Raw genomic sequence first — 17,512 nt, 5'->3', positions numbered from 1 at the left:
AAATCGGGCGATGTCCGGATGGAGAAGGAGAGAAGTCGTGGACTGTAGCAGAACATTCAAGGCCGCTACTTGTACTCTGAGGGAATTGTACGCGAGGCCTTTATCCAATCCATCCTGTAAGAACAGAAGGATTAGGGAAACCGTCGCCTCCGTGGGCCGGGCCCCATGAGTGGTACACCAGGACTCGAAGACTTTCCACACTCGAACATAGGCAACAGAAGTGGAAGCCTTGCGGGCCTTAAGCATCGTCGAAATCACCGCCTCCGGATAGCCCCTGCGACGGAGGCGGCGCCGCTCAAAAGCCATGCCGCAAGACAAAAGAGTTCTGCCTGGTCGAAAAATACCGGACCCTGGTGCAGGAGCCGGGGGTGATGACCCAGACGAATCGGTCCGTCCACTGCCAGGAGTAGGAGGTCCGCGAACCAGGGACGTCGCGCCCATTCCGGAGCCACGAGAATCACGAGGCCCGCGTGGTTCTCTATCCTGCGAATGACCTTGCCCACTAGGGGCCAGGGAGGGAAGACATAGAGCAACTGGTCGGCTGGCCACGGTAGCACGAGAGCATCTACTCCCTCCGCGCCGCGCTCCCGTCGGCGACTGAAGAAGCGCGGGGCCTTGGTGTTGGCCGCCGTCGCCATTAAATCCAGTCGCGGAGTCCCCCAGCGGCGAACAAGGAGTTCCATCGCGTCGTCGGAGAGAGACCACTCGCCGGGGTCCAGCCGCTGTCGACTGAGGTAATCCGCTTGGATATTGTCCACCCCGGCAATGTGCGAGGCCGCGAGCCGGGCGAGGTGGCGTTCCGCCCATTCCATCAGGAGAGTGGTTTCGGTGGAGACGTGCTCGCTCCTCGTTCCGCCCTGACGATTGATGTAAGCCACGGTGGTCGCGTTGTCGGAGAGAATCCGCACCTCCCTGTTCCGAACCAAAGGGAGAAAACGCTGGAGCGCTAGTCGAACCGCTCTGGTCTCCAAACGATTGATCGGCCACCGAGACTCCTCCGAGGTCCACAGGCCCTGTGTGGCGCTGCGGTCGCAGACGGCGCCCCAACCCACGAGGCTGGCGTCCGTGGTCACCACCACCCAGGTGGGAATTTCGAGCGAAACGCCGCGGGCCAGGTGGGACGGCACCAACCACCACTTGAGGCTGTCCCGAGCCGCCTGAGGAAGAGGCAGAATCACTTGATACTCCTGTGAGACCGGTTTCCAACGAGAGAGCAGCGACGCCTGCAGGGGACGCAGGTGTGCAAATGTCCAGGGTACCATGTCGATCGTGGAAGCCATCACACCCAGGAGTTGTAGATAATTCCAAGCGGTGGGTTCTGTCAAGGACGCGAATTGACATATGTGCTCCCTTAAGGAGAGGGCCTTGTCTGCCCGCAGGAATACCATGCCCTGTTGCGTGTCGAAGGTCGCGCCCAGGAAGTCCAAGCGTTGAGACGGCACGAGGGAACTCTTGTGGAGGTTCACGACCCAGCCCAGGGAGCGCAGGACCTCTAAGACCCTGGCCACCGAGGCTTGTCCATGCGAGAAGGACTTTGCCCGCACCAGCCAGTCGTCCAGGTAGGGATGCACTAAGATCCCCTCCTTTCGAAGGGCCGCCGCCACTACCACCATGATCTTGGTGAAGGTCCGCGGAGCCGTCGCAAGTCCGAAGGGTAGGGCCCGAAACTGGAAATGCTGTCCGAGAATCTTGAAGCGAAGGTAACGCCTGTGGTCCGGGCGTATGGGGATGTGTAGGTACGCTTCCGTCAGATCCAAGGAAGCCAGGAACTCCCCCCGGTGCACTGCGGCAATTACCGAACGCAGTGTCTCCATGCGAAAACGGCTGACCCGCAGGGACCGGTTGACCTCCTTCAAATCCAGTATGGGCCGGAACGACCCGTCCTTCTTGGGTACTACGAAGTAGATGGAATAGTGCCCCGAGCCCACCTCGGCGAAGGGGACGGGCACGATAGCCTCTATATCCCGGAGTCGGTCCAGAGTTTGCTGGACCGCCATTCTCTTGAGCTCGGAGCCGCATGGGGAGAAGAGAAACTTGTCCCGTGGCGGACGGACAAATTCCAAGGCGTAGCCGTGCTGGATGGTGTCCAGGACCCACTGATCTGCGGTAATGTTTGCCCACTCCTCGAAGAATTCCGAGAGTCGACCCCCGATGGGGGGACCGGAGGAGTGGGCCGCTCTGGCATCATTGGGTAGATTTGGCAGGGGTATTTCCCTGCCCCGAGCCCTCTCTCGCGGGCCTCCGCCCGCGAAAGGAACGCGACCAAGGCTGTGGCCTGCTGGGGGCTGCGCGAGGACCCGGCTGCCGGTACGACCTGTAACGTCGCTGTGCCCTAGCTCTGGTTCTGGTGGAGGCAAACGCCCGATAGGGTCGCTGTCTATCCTCGGGTAGACGATGCACTGAGTTTTCTCCCAGCGATTTGATGATCTCATCCAGATCATTGCCAAAGAGAAACTTACCCCTAAAAGGCAGGGATCCTAAACTCGACTTAGAAGAGGCGTCCGCCGACCAATTTCGAAGCCATAACAGCCTCCGAGCGGCCACCACCGAGACCATGGAGCGGGCCAGCACACGGAAGAGGTCATACAGAGCATCCGCCCCGTAAGCGATGGCAGATTCTAGACTGTCGGCCTGGGCGGCCTCATCCGGAGGCAACTGCTGAGACGTCAGGAGCTGCTGGACCCAGAGCAGACTAGCCCTCTGAGTCAACGAGGTACACATGACGGCACGCATGCCTAGGGCCGAGACTTCGAACACTTTCTTGAGGAACGTTTCCAGCTTGCGGTCTTGCGTGTCGCGTAGGGCCGTCCCGCCAGTGACCGGGATCGTCGTCCTCTTTGTCACCGCTGATACCGCCGAGTCCACCTTAGGAAACCGGACGAGATCCAAGAAATCCTCTGGCAGCGGATACAATTTTTCCATGGCACGGGAGACCCTCAATGACGCCTCGGGGGCGTCCCATTCCCCCGTGAGGAGTTGCAGGAAGGATTCATGTACCGGGAAAGCCTTCGCCCGAGGCCTGAGGGCGGCTAGAACTGGATCTCCTTTCTTTGAACACGTAGCAACCGCTGGGGCCACCGGTGCCGGAGGGTCCGGCGGCGGATCCAAATCCAGCTCTTGCAGAGTCTGTTGGAGCAGATCCTGCAGCTCTTCCCTGTGGAAGATTCGTAAGGCGCGCGGGTCGTCGCCTTCCGCTTGGACATCCAGTTGTGCCGGATCCGGAGGGTCCGAAGGGTCACCTCCCGTCGAGGAAGCCGCTCCCACAGCACGAGGCGGGGATGGCAGAGCAGAGGTCCCTGGGACTGCCCCAGCCGGAATCCGAGGCCCGGAGGGTGGTAAGGCTAGCTTAGGGATCTTGGGAGGAGAGGGCCCTGCTGGAGCACCCCCCGGATCTGACAGACCCTGTAAATATGCCATATGCATTTTTAAAATGAAATCAGGGGAGAAAAACGGCAGACCGGGGGGCGCGCCCGAAGTAGAGGCCTCCTGAGGTAGGCGAATCGGCAGGCCCTCCTCGGAGCTGCGCGGGAGACGCGGTACGCCCCGAGCTGCAGCATCCTCCTCCTGCGCGTTTGCCGCGCCGGAATCCCCCTCCAAAATGGCCGCCATTCCCGCCCTCGGCGAGGAAATGGCCGGCCCACGCTTCCCGGGCTGCGGGGAGGGGGGCGTCGGGAGCGAACCCGAGCCGTGCGCGGCGTCTTCCTCCTCTGGAAGGCAGCGCGGGCAAACCCCCTCCCGCGAGAGACGAGACCCCTGCTCTCCGCAGGACTCGCAACGAAAAGAGCGCGGCATTGGCACGCCGCGCGAGAAGGACGCCTCGGGGGGGGCCGAAAGAAGATCGCAGCGCGGGGGGGCCGAAGTGGCCTGCACAACCCGCCCGAAGAGTCCTCAGGCACCGGCGGGAAATAACCCCTGCCGGCGCGCCCAGGCCCGAGAGAGAAGTGCCGGGCCGCGGGACTGACAGTCAAAATCGCAGAAGCCGGCGCCACCGGCTGAAAACGCTGAAAGGCAAAATCACAGAAAACCAAACTTACCCAAACGTGAGTACAGAACCGCAGGAGGAGGCAGAATAGAAAACGGAAGGCACGCCTCCTCAAAAATTAACCTGACAAAAATTTGTCTTAAATTTTTTTTTTTTTTTTTTTTTTTTTTTTTTTTTTTTTTTTTTTTAAACTAACTTGATCCAACCTGTTAACAGAAGAAGAAAATGACAGGAAGAAACTCAAGAAGAGCAAAATAAGTCCGAAAACCTGTCACTCTGGGGAAGCTCTGGTTTCCCCAACTCACATCTGCTGGAGTCAGAAAGATACTGAGCTCCAGCAGAGGGTGCGCTAGCCTATGAGGTGCCACTCTCGAGCTCTGTTCTGACTCCATCTGCTGGACGGGGGACATAACCCACCGTCTGGACTGGTCCTGGTACGTACAGGGAAATTGTATTTATTGAATTTCAACAGGATCATATGACAACTGACATCAACATTCACAGAGATAAGACTCTCATCGTAGAACGCATAACAGAGCTGAACTATGGAGGGTGTTCTTGGATGATTATTATGCGGATACTGAAGGAAATCCCCTGAGGCAGGACGCTGTCCGAAACACGATTGTGTCGGGATCAGAATCATGACTGGACAGAAAAAAAAAAAAAGGAGTTGTAATAAAAAGCAAGGTGACCCTATACTAGGGATGTGCAGAGCAAAATTTTATGTTCATATTTTTTATGTCCGAAAGGGGGTCCCACTTGCGGCCAATATGGACATAAAAAAAATCCAATGAGTTGGGTATATGTACATATGTGCAAAAAAAAAATTTAAACCCCCTCACCCTCCTTAATCCCCCCCCCAGACTTACCACAACTCCCTGGTGATCGAGCGAGGAGTGAGGACGTCATTTCTGCAATCCTTGGCGAGAAGCATGTGACGTCGGTGGCACGTCGAGTGACGCGGCGTCACGTGATTCCCGGCTCGTTCGCGCCGGACGGCTCGTTCGGCCCAAAAAGAACTTTTGGCCAGCTTGGGGGGGCCTCCTGACCCCCCCAAGCTGGCCAAAAGTTCTTTTTGGGCCGAACGAGCCGTCCGGTGCGAACGAGCCGGGAATCACGTGACGCCGGCGTCACTCGACGTGCCGCCGATGTCACATGCTTCTCGCCAAGGATTGCAGAAATGGCGTCCTCACTCCTCGCTCCATCACCAGGGAGTTGTGGTAAGTCGGGGGGGGGGGGATTAAGGAGGGTGAGGGGGTTTATATTTTTATTTTGGCTCAACAATCGCGATTTCCAACATATCGAACATATCTATGTTCGATATGTGGGAAATCCGATCGTTTATGTCGAATCAATTTTTTAAGTAAAAAAAAAATATGAGTTGCGTTTTACTAATGCGGTCAATCCGAATGCACACCCCTACCCTATACCGTATTAGAGTCTGTGGTTAAATACAGACCCTTACAGTAAGGGGCCTACATATATAGTTGGCTAGAAAATTGTATTTAAATGTGATTGACCAGTTGAACCACTGTTTTAGAGCTGGGGAGATATCTATCCCAGAGATGGTTTTCAAAGGTGACAATTCAGGTGGCCTGAAACAAATCACAGTAAGCCTGGAAGATGTAGTAGGGCATTGACCAACTGAAGAGTAGTAAATCACCTCGTCTGGATGGTATATATCCCAGAATTCTGAAAGAACTCAAAAAATGAAATTTCAGACCTATTGCAATTAATTTGTAAACTATCATTAAAATCATCCGTTGTACCTGAGGTCTGGAAGGTGGCCAATGTAACCCCAATATTTATAAAGTGCTCCAGGGGTGATCTTGGAAACTATAGACCAGTGAACCTGACTTCAGTGCAGGGAAATGTCATGGAAACTGTTATAAAGAATACAATCACAGAACATTTAGATAGACATGGTTTAATGGGACAAGGCCAGCATAGATTTACTCACTGGAAGTCTTGCCTCATAAATCTACATTTTTTTGAAGGATTGAATAAACATGTGGACAAAAATGAACTGGTAGATGTGGTGTATTTGGATTTTCAGAAGGCATGCGACAAAATCCCTTATGAGAGGCTTCTAAGAAAACTAAAAAGTCATGGGATAGGAGGTGATGTCCTTCTGTGGATTACAAACTGGTTAAAAAAGAAAAAGAGAGTAGGATTAAATGGTCTTTTTTCACAGTGGAAAAAGGTAAGCAGTGGAGTGCCTCAGGGATCTGTACTTGGACTGGTGCTTTTTAATATATTTATAAATGATCTGGAAATGGGTACGATGAGTGAGGTGATCAAATTTGCAGATGACACAAAATTATGCAGAGTAGTTAAATCTCAAGCAGATTGTGATAAACTGCAGGAGGACCTTGTGAGAATGGAAGACTGGGCATCCAAAAGGCAGATGAAATTTAAGGTGGACAAGGGCACGATGATGCATATAGGGAAAATATCCCTTGCTATACTTACACAATGTTAGGCTGCATATTAGGAGTTACCACCCAGGAAAGAGAACTAGGCATCACAGTGGATAATTCATTGAAACCATTGGCTCAGTGTGCTGTGGCAGTCAAAAAAGCAAACAGAAAGTTAGGAATTATTTGGAAGGGAATGGATAATAAAATGGTGGATGTCATAATGTCTCTATATCGCTCCATGGTGAGACCACACCTTCAATACTGTGTGCAATTCTGGTCGCCATATCTTAAAAAAAGATATAGTTGCACTGGCTAAAATACAGAGAAGGGTGACCAAAATGATAAACAGCTCCCCGATGAGGAAAGGGTAAAGAGGTTAGGGATGTTCAGCTTGGAGAAGGGACGGCTGAGGAGGGATATGATAGAGGTCTACAAAATCATGAAAGGACTTGATCAGGTAAATGCAAATTAGTTATTTACTCTCTCATCCAATAAAAAGACTAGGGGGCACTCTATGAAGTTAGCAAGTAGATAATTTAAAACAAAACAGAGAAAATTATTTTTCATTTAACCCATAAGAACATAAGAACATAAGAAATTGCCATGCTGGGTCAGACCAAGGGTCCATCAAGCCCAGTATCCTGTTTTGAACAGAGGCCAAACCACAAGAACCTGCCAATTACCCAAAAGTCAAGAAGATCCCATGCCACTGATGTAATTAATAGCAGTGGCTATTCCCTAAGTAAACTTGATTAATAGCTGTTAATGGACTTCTCCTCCAAGAACTTATCCAAACCTTTTTTGAACCCAGCTACACTAACTGCACTAACCACATCCTCTGGCAACAAATTCCAGAGCTTTATTGTATGTTGAGTGAAAAAGAATTTTCTCCGATTAGTCTTAAATGTGTTATTTGCTAACTTCATGGAATGCTCCCTAGTCCTTCTATTATTCAAAAGTGTAAATAACCAATTCACATCTCATTCAAGACCTCTCATGATCTTAAAGACCTGTATCATATCCCCCCTCAGCCGTCTCTTCTCCAAGCTGAACAGCCCTAACCTCTTCAGCCTTTCCTCATAGGGGAGCTGTTCCATCCCCTTTATCATTTTGTTTGCCCTTCTCTGTACCTTCTCCATCGCAACTATATCTTTTATGAGATGTGGCGACCAGAATTGTACATAGTATTCAAGTTGCGGTCTCACCATGGAGTGATATAGAGGCATTATGACATTTTCCGTTTTATTAATCATTCCCTTCCTAATAATTCCTAACATTCTGTTTGCTTTTTTGACTGCTGCAGCACACTGAGCTGACGATTTTAAAGTATTATCCACTAGAGATGTGAATCGTGTGATCGATCGTCTTAACGATCGATTTCGACTGGGAGGGGGAGGGAATCGGATCGTTGCAGTTTGGGTTTTTTAAATATCGTGTAAATCGTGTAAATCGTGTAAATCGAAAACCGGCACACTAAAACATCCCTAAAACCCACCCCGACCCTTTAAAATAAATCCCCCACCCTCCCGAACCCCCCCAAAATGCCTTAAATTACCTGGGGTCCAGTGGGGGGGGGAGGGGAAGGGGGAGGGCGGGAAAACGGGCACACTAAAACAACCCTAAAACCCACCCCAACCCTTTAAAATAAATCCCCCACCCTCCCGAACCCCCCCAAAATGCCTTAAATTACCTGGGGTCCAGAGGAAGGGTCCCGGTGTGATCTTTTACTCTCGGACCTCCGTGCGTTGTAGAAATGGCACCGGCGCTACGTTTGACCTGTCATATGACAGGGCAAAGGTAGCGCCGGCGCCATTTTGTTTTTTTGTCCCCCGACGGCAGGAGCGTAGGAGATCGCTCCCGGACCCCTGCTGGACCCCCATGGACTTTTGGTCAGCTTGGGGGGGCCTCCTGACCCCCACAAGACTTGCCAAAAGTCCAGCGGGGGTCCGGGAGCGATCTCCTACCGCGAATCGTTTTTCCGTATGGAAAATGGCGCCAGCCATACACTGTATGGCCGTGCAGGAAGTCGTTCCTGGACCCCCGCTGGACTTTTGGCAAGTCTTGTGGGGGTCAGGAGGCCTCCCCAAGCTGGCCAAAAGTCCCTGGGGGTCCAGCGGGGGTCCGGGAGCAATCTCCTATGCTCCTGACGTCGGGGGACAAAAAAACAAAATGGCGCCGGCGCTACCTTTGACCTGTCATATGACAGGTCAAAGGTAGCGTTGGCGCCATTTCTACAACGCACGGAGGTCCGAGAGTAAAAGATCACACCGGGACCCTTCCTCTGGACCCCAGGTAATTTAAGGCATTTTGGGGGGGGTTCGGGAGGGTGGGGGATTTATTTTAAAGGGTCGGGGTGGGTTTTAGGGTTGTTTTAGTGTGCCGGTTTTCCCGCCCTCCCCCTTCCCCTCCCCCTTCCCCCGATTTACGATTTTTTGACGATAAATCGGGGGAATTGTTATTGTATCGTGGCTCTAACGATTTTTGATGATTTAAAATATATCGGACGATATTTTAAATCGTCAAAAAACGATTTACATCCCTATTATCCACTATGATGCCTAGATCTTTTTCCTGGGTGGTAGTTCCTAATATGGAACCTAACATCGTGTAACTACAGCAAGGGTTATTTTTCACTATATGCAACACCTTGCACTTGTCCACATTAAATTTCATCTGCCATTTGGATGCCCAATCTTCCAGTCTTACAAGGTCCTCCTGTAATGTATCACAATCTGCTTGTGATTTAACTACTCTGAATAATTTGTATCATCTGCAAATTTGATAACCTCACTCGTTGCATAATTAATCTCTGGATTTCATTGCCAGAGGATGTGGTTATGGCAGTTTGTGTAACTGGGTTTAAAAAAGGTTTAGCTAATTTCCTAGAGAAGTCCATAAACTGCTATTAATCAATAAGGAATAGAAGCTTAGGATCTATTTAATGTTTGGGTAATTGCCAGGTACTTGTGACTTGGATTGGCTACTGTTGGAGACAGGATGTTGGGCTTGATGAACCCTTGGTCTGACCCAGTATGGCATGTGTTATATTCTTGTGTTCTTATGTACTTTTGGGGCAGTGATATTCGATATTGTATAAACAGTATGCCTCTGGCTGTACAGTTTATAAAATAATGGCAAAACTTCATGCGCACCTACTTAAATGTATATGTGCTGAGTTATATACACTATTGAAAATTACTCTCTTAATGGTGTCTGCTTGTAAGATTAGAATAATGAATCATTCTGCCTCGTCACTGATTAGCACATTTTTATGACTTTTAGGCTGTAGAACAAAACAGTGTTTTTTTTTCTGTCACAGCTCTGATCAGCAGATTTTCATTATGTTGTCTGTACTGCAGATTCAGACAGAAAGTCGAGCTTTAGAGAAATTTTTTCCCCTCCCTAACCAATGGGGTTAAGCATCACTGAAAGTATAAACATGTAGACATCAGTTGACACTAATACCAACACCGTGTTCCCACAACATAAAAACCTTTTAAAGCAAGAAGCGCATTTATACCACCTACAAACAGAGCAGAAAGTGACAGGAGCTAAGTACACTGCTCGCACCTGCTCTTAGTGTACAGCAGGAGCTCATGGTTGGAACATTTCCACTCTCAATCTTTGAAAAAAATAAAATAGTTGCAGTTTTTGTTGTTTTGTAACAAACTCAAAAGAAAACAGAGAAAATGGTAAGAAGTACAAGAGATGAAATCTATCACATTAAAATCAGGAAACAGCATACAGATAGGAAATATTGTGATTTGTTAGACATATAATACATAATAACATAGAAACATAGAACAGGACGGCAGGTAACTCTTCTGGGGCCCTCAGTGGGGCCTTCATACACTGCTGTGAAGGAAATTTTCAGAAGCCATTTAACCATGTAAATGACTACTTCCTCTGACAAAAGAACATTTTGAAACTTACCCAGCCTGTATGAGGATAAATCTACGTGTGCTGAGGAACAACGCACGTACATTCTTCTGGAAGCACTCCTAGACTGGGAGTTAAGCTTGGAGGGGGAGGCAACAGCATGCATAGTTTTCATTTTTCAAAATTACACTGGAAACCTGACATATTTGTTCTGTTTTAGGTTAGCAATGCCGCTGGGATCCTCTAGTTGAGCTTTCTTCATTATATTTCTTTTTTGATTTTCCTTGGATCTCCCTTGAAGATGGTGGTTTCTCTGGAGCATAATAGTTAAATTTTAATTTTGGTTTCTCTGGGGCCAATTTTCAAAGAGTTTAAGCTCCTAACATTTAGAGTTAGGTTCCCAAATTGGCCCTTTTGAAAATTTACTAGGGCTGAGTACTTAAATTTAGGCTCCCAGTTTCATTAGTATTCTAAATTTAGGTGCCTAAAAAGCTGGTGACTACAGGGGTGGAGTTAGGCTGGGAACACAAATTTAGGAGGTTAGCACTGATTTTCAGAACTGGGCACCTAATCTAGGATCCTAAATCTATGCAAATAAATAGCAGACCTAAATTTAGGACCTTAAATTTATGTGAATTTTCAACTGAAATCTTAGATACTTAAATTCAGCTGAAAATAGTTGCCTAACTTAGGCACCTAATTTAGGGGCATAAATTTAGGGGCTCAGCCTATTTTGAATATCAGGCCCTTTATTTCTGTATGTATTATTTTCCTTAACCTGAAAACTCAAATTACATGCTCTGTTTTGACTGTAGAATTCACAGAAAAAGCAGGTACAAATCACTGTGGCTATTTTTCCTGGGACAGTTTTCAAAGGGAAAGTACATGGATACTTTCCCTTTGAAAAATGGTACACAGTTCATCAGTAGATGTACCCAAATGCACATTTTTGAAAACTGTCCCTTGAATTCTTAGAATCAGTGCATTGATTTTAATCTGAAAAAAGCAGTCAACATCTATATGAGGGTATTTGGCACAATGAATGTACTGCAGCACCATCAGGTGTCACAGTACAGTAGCATGTGACTTCTAAATAACTAACACAGTTTATCTTTGGCAACATTCAATGACATCTCAGTATGTTCCATCATACTAAAGCCTAGATTTAAATGTGAGAGAGAGAGAGAACCTCTAGAGTAACCTTCACAGTATTCAACTATTTATATCACTATAGGAGAGCCAGCTAATAACTCGAGGTGAGGATTTGGTGGTGGTTTATGGTTTTGGAGCTAGTTTGACAGGCAGAGTGAGATGTATGAACAACAGCACAGTACACCTCGGTGAAGATTTGAAGTCATTTGGCATGAGGAAAGTCTCACAAAGATGAGATTTAATCAATGTTCTCTCACCCTAGCTTTATGCACTCTATAACAGACACAGTGTACAATAGGTAGGAATAAGTAAATGAAGTGAAAATGCTGTGCTCAGCTATATGATGCTGGTTGAAGCCCATTGAGGGCAAGAGCCTGTGGATTATACATTTTGAGCACTTTTTATCTGATACCTATTCCTTCCATTGGGTTCAGTTACCTCAGTTGGTATTGATCTTGTGTATTCATTTATGCTTCCTATTCAAGTCTACGGCCCATTGAAAAGTGTTGCAGTGAGACTAGTAAGTTTAGCAATCAAGACATTCCTGAGTGAGGTAGTAGTCAGGACAAAACCAAGGCGGGAGAAGAGGGAAAGTAGACAAGATGCAAGACCAATCAAGGTGAAGCTGCTCTGCTCCTGAAGATTCACCTTGGAAGTCTTTTTACCACTAAGTCTTGCTACCATACCCTAGACTCTAAACATTAGGGGTCTTGCTGCCAACTGCCTTGCTGCTATACCCCTTATTCTACACTTGGGGGTCTTGCTGCCACTCTGCCTTGCTGCTATACCATTTATCCTATAGCTTTGGAGTTTTTCTGACACTTAGCTTGCCTGCCATCCCATAGACATTATGCCTTGAGGGCTTTATGCCACTGTTCCTTGCTGCCATACCCCAGAATCTATACTTTGGGGTATTCTTGCTACTGTGGGTAGCTGCTTTGTACATCACGTGGTGATTTGGAGTCTTCATGACACTCTTTGTGCTAATTTGTCCCTCTGTCAGCCTGATGCTTCCATCCCCCTTCATGACACCTAAAGATATTCATTCCACTCTTGGTGCCAATTTGCCCCTGTTGTGCTACTTGTGGGAGCTCATGCCACTGTTATCAGTGCCCTCTTTTAAAGCCTTGGGGTGTTCTTGCTGCTGCTTTGCTCCTATCACAGTGTCTTGGAGAACACCTGCTACTGCTTGTACCCTTTTGTCCCTTTACGGTGTCTTTGGCTATTCAAGCCACTTTTGGTGCCACTTTGCCAAAGTGTTAATGCCTTGGAATTCTCTTCCCATTTCTGAAGTTGTCCACCCACAAGTGTCATTAGAATTGATTATAAAACCCCTATTTTGAAGCTCAAACTTGGCAGCATTGTTTCTTCCATTGATTTTAATGGGAAACGAATAAAACTAAATAAACTTTTTTTTTTTTTCATTTAAAACTAATGAAATGAATGGAGGTAATATACAAATCAAATGAATGAACTGAAACAAATATACTGCCTCTGCACATCTCTATTAATGCCTTCTTTTTAGCTAGGCCTCAGAGGTACCTAGAGATAAAGTGACTTAGCCAAGGTCACATAAAAAGTCAGTGGTAGAGGAAGATGTTCTATTCATGGTGCAGGACTTCTAAATCACAGCTTATTATAGTACCACCACACTACTAATTTTCTGAAAGAGTTGAGGAAGTTGCAAAACAGGGAACATATTAGAGTAATAATGATCCTCTATGTCATATTCAGGTTCACAAATGTTTGTCAATTTTAAGCATGAAGGACAATTTTATTAGTCATCCACGCTGGCTGTAAATGTGCTAAAATCATAGACAGTGATATTAATTATTGTTAGTAAGTATATATATTTGAATGAAGCAGAGCTAGAAAATGAAGTAAAAATCAACTAAGTTTATTAGGGTAATGAAACATTTACTACTCAAGGAAAGGCTAGGACAGCTTACAGGTTGGAGAATATTAAGAGATGATTATGATTATTATTTATAAATGCTTGAAAGGTAAATATGTGGATCAATTATATAGGATGTTTGAACTGGAGAAAATAAAACAAATAAGAGGACATCATTTGAAATTACAAAAAAGAAAATTTGATTTTATGGAAGCACAAATCATGGAGTCTTCTACCTATTAAAATTCCTTAGCCAACATTATATTTGTTGAATCTGGGAATGAGTGTGTACAACCAAGTAGCAACAGCCAAAGTGGGGTACATGTGGGAAAAACAAGGAGCAAGGATATCATCCTACCACTGAGGTGATCATCAGACTGCATTTGGAGTATGGGATTCAGAGTTTGGCACCCATGCCCCAGAAGAATACCCAAATGTTTGAAAAGTTGCAAGAAAGGGTCATCAAGCTAATAAAGGATGTACCAGGGCTTATGTATGCTGAAAGATTGTCCAAACTGGGGCTATTTGCATTAAGGACAATACCTTTGAGGAGAGATTTAATTGCAGACTGCAAGCACATCTATGGAGTTCTGACAGAATGCATAAAACCATCTATAAAAGGCTACAGGAAAAGACAAGGGCAGGATTAAAAGTCGCCTGCAGAAAATTATAGAAAAGAATCCATGGAGGTAGACTAAAGTCTGTCTGTCACAGAGTTCAGAAGGTTCCTTAGTGTAGAATTCAGAAAAGTGGATGGGTTAGAACTTCATATTAGGTACTGACAAGCATAGCATAATCCTAACTGAAGGATTAGAAAAGTAACCTGTGAATTTGCAGAGGAAATCCAGGATATGGGGCCTGATTTGCAAGCTTCCACCCCTCCCCCAACAGACTCAGAATGAGAGAAAAGCCTTAGTAAATCAAACCAGTGGTCTCTAAAGGCTGTAGAGACAAGCCTATGTAGGAAGATAGTCATCCAGAAGAATGTTAAAAGTTCAAGATGGTAGTTCTACTTAGAAATTACTAACTTCCAAGCAAAGGGTTAGCAGGCTGCAAGGAGACAGACCTGAAAGCCGAAGAAAAGAACTGTTGGTTATAACATAAGAACATGAGATATGTCATACCAGTCAGATCAAGGTTCCATCAAGCCCAGCATCCTGTTTCCAACAGTGGTCAATCCAAGTCACAAGTACTTGCCAAGTACCCAACATGAAATAAATCTCAAGCTACTATTGCTTATTAATTAATATAAATTTATGGAGCTTTCCTCTAGGAACTTATCCAAACCATTTTTAAACCCAGTTACACTAATGGTTGTAACCACAATGAATTCCAGAACTTAACTATGCACTGAATGAAAAATAATTTTCATTGATTTATTTTAAATGAGCTACTTGCTAACTTCATGGAATGCCCCCTAGTCCTTCTATTAACTAAGAGAGTAAATAACTGATTTACATTCACCTGTTCAAGTCCTTTCATGACTTTGAAGGCCTCTATCAGATCCCCCCTCAGTTGTCTCTTCTCCAAACTGAACAGCCCCAACTTCTTTAGCCTTTCCTCATAGGGGAGCCATTCCATGACCCTTATCATTTTGGTCTCCCTTCTCTGCACTTTCTCCAGTGCAACTATATATTTTTTGAGATGTGGTGGCCAGAATTGTACACGGTATCCAATGTGTGGTCTCACCATGGAGTGATACAGAAGCATTATGACATCCACCATTTTATTATTAACTATTTCCTTCCTAATAATTCCTAACATTCTGTTTGCTTTCTTGACCGTCACAGCACATTGAGTCAAGGATCTCAATGTATTATCCACTATGAGGCCTAGATCTCTTTCCTGGGTGGTAATTTCTAAGATAGAACTTAATAATGTGTAACTACAACAAGGGTTATTTTTCTTTCTATGTATCACTTTGCACTTGTCCACCCTAAAATTCATCTTCCATTTGGAAACCCAATCTTCCAGTCTCTCACGATTCTCCTGCAATTTATCATAATCTGTTTGAGATTTAACTACTCTGCATAATTTTGTGTCATCCACAAATTTGATCACCTCACTCGTCATATCTCTTTCCAGATCATTTATAAATATATTAAAAACACTGATCCAAATACAGATCCCTGAGGCATTCCACTGTTATCTTTTTCCACTGTGAAAACAGACCATTTATATCCTATATCTCTGTTTCCTTTCTTTTAACACATATTGCAATCCAGAAAGGACATTGCCTCCTATCCCATGACATTTTAGTTTCTTAGATGCCTCTCATGAGGAACTTTTTGAATGCCTTCTGAAAATCCAAATATTAGGGATAGTGAATCGTTTTTCTGACGATTGAAAATATTATACGATATTTTCAAAGTCATCAGAAATCGGGGGCTCCCTGAAACCGATAGGAAAACCCCACGAAATTGTTCATGGGGTTCTCATCATTTTGGGGAGGGCGGGGAAAAAGGCACACAAAAACAAACCCCTAAACCCACCCCGACCTTTTAAAACAGCTCCCTTAGCTTCCCCCACCCTCCCGACCCCTCCCAAAATGTTTTAAAATTACCTGGTGGTCCAGTGGGGGTCCCAGGAGCAATCTACCGCTCTCAGGCCATCGGCTGCCACTAATAAAAATGGTGCCGATGACCCTTTGCCCTTACCATGTGACAGGGTATCCGTGACATTAGCCGGCCCCTGTCACATGGTAGGAGTAATGGACGGCCGGCGCCATCTTTAAAATGGTAGGGTCATCCAGTGCTCCTACCATGTGACAGGGGCCGGCCAATGGCAACGGATACCTTGTCACATGGTAAGGGCAATGGGCCATCGGCGCAATTTTTATTAGTGGCAGCCGAGAGCGGGAGATCACTCCCGGGACCCCCACTGGACCACCAGGTAATTTTAAAACATTTGGGGGGGGGTCGGGAGGGTGGGGAAGCTAAGGGAGTGTTTTAAAGGGTCAGGGTGGGTTTTTTGTTTATCGGCTCGGGCGCAGCCGATAAAAAATAACCCGGATCGGGCCGCACATGAAAAAAATTCACGATGTGAATCGGAACCGGAACCAATTCCGGTTCCGATTCACATCTCTACCAAATATACCACATCTACCGGTTCACCTTTGTCCACATGTTTATTCATTCATTCCAAAAATGTAGGAGATTTGTGAGTCAAGACTTCCCTTGGGTACATCAATGCTGGCTGTGTCCTATTAAACCATGTCTATTTAAATGTTTTGTGATTTATTCTTTATAACAGTTTTCATGATTTTTCTGGCACTGAAGTCAGTTTACTGGTCTATAGTTTCCCAGATAACCCCTGTAGCACTTTCTAAATATTGGGGTTACATTGTCCACCTTCTAATCTTTAGTTGCAAAGGATGATTTTAATGATAGGATACAAATTAATTGAAATAGATCTGAAATTTCATTTTTTTTAGTTCTTTCAGAACCCTAGGATGTGTACCATCCAGTCCAGGTGATTTACTACTCTTCAGTTTGTTGATCTGGCCTACCATATCTTCCAGGGTCACAGTGATTTTGGTTTAATTTACATGAATTTTTACCCTTGAAAGCCGTCTCTAGAATGGGAATCTTCCCAAAATTCTCTTCAGTAAACATCGAAGCAAAGAATGTATTTACTCTTTCTACAATGGCCTTATCTTCCCTAAGTACCCCCTTTAACCCCCACGATCATATAATGGTCCAACCCACTCTCTTGTAGGCGTTCTGCTTTGGATATATTTTTAAAAGTTTTTATTTTACCTCTACAGCTAACTTCTTTTCAAATTCTCTCTTAGCCTGTCTTATCAAAGTCTTACATTTAACTTGCCAATGTTTATGCTTATCCTATTTTCTTCAGATGGATCCTTCTTCCAATTTTTGAATGAAGATCTTTTGGCTAAGATTGTTGAACATGGATTCAATGAACAAGATGATGAATTCATTGTGGAGATGGAGTCAAGGACGACTTCTTCTGTAACTGTTTCAAAATCAGACCAAGAAGGATTGTCTGGATAGAAGGTGTCTTCTATTACAGGAACCGTTGAAGGAACTGTTATTGAATTTCTAATGTTGTCAATTTTTTCTATAAAAAAGTTTGCAAATTGGTCTGTTATTTCATTTAAGTTAGGTAAACAAGGGTGGAAGGACTTTGAAGGTGGTTTTATTATTTGGTTTTCAGAGTGATAGA

This window comes from Rhinatrema bivittatum, chromosome 4 (assembly GCF_901001135.1).
Source record: "Rhinatrema bivittatum chromosome 4, aRhiBiv1.1, whole genome shotgun sequence".
NCBI lineage: Eukaryota > Metazoa > Chordata > Amphibia > Gymnophiona > Rhinatrematidae > Rhinatrema > Rhinatrema bivittatum.
The sequence above is the reverse complement of the archived record's forward strand: the minus strand, read 5'-3'. Positions refer to the sequence as shown.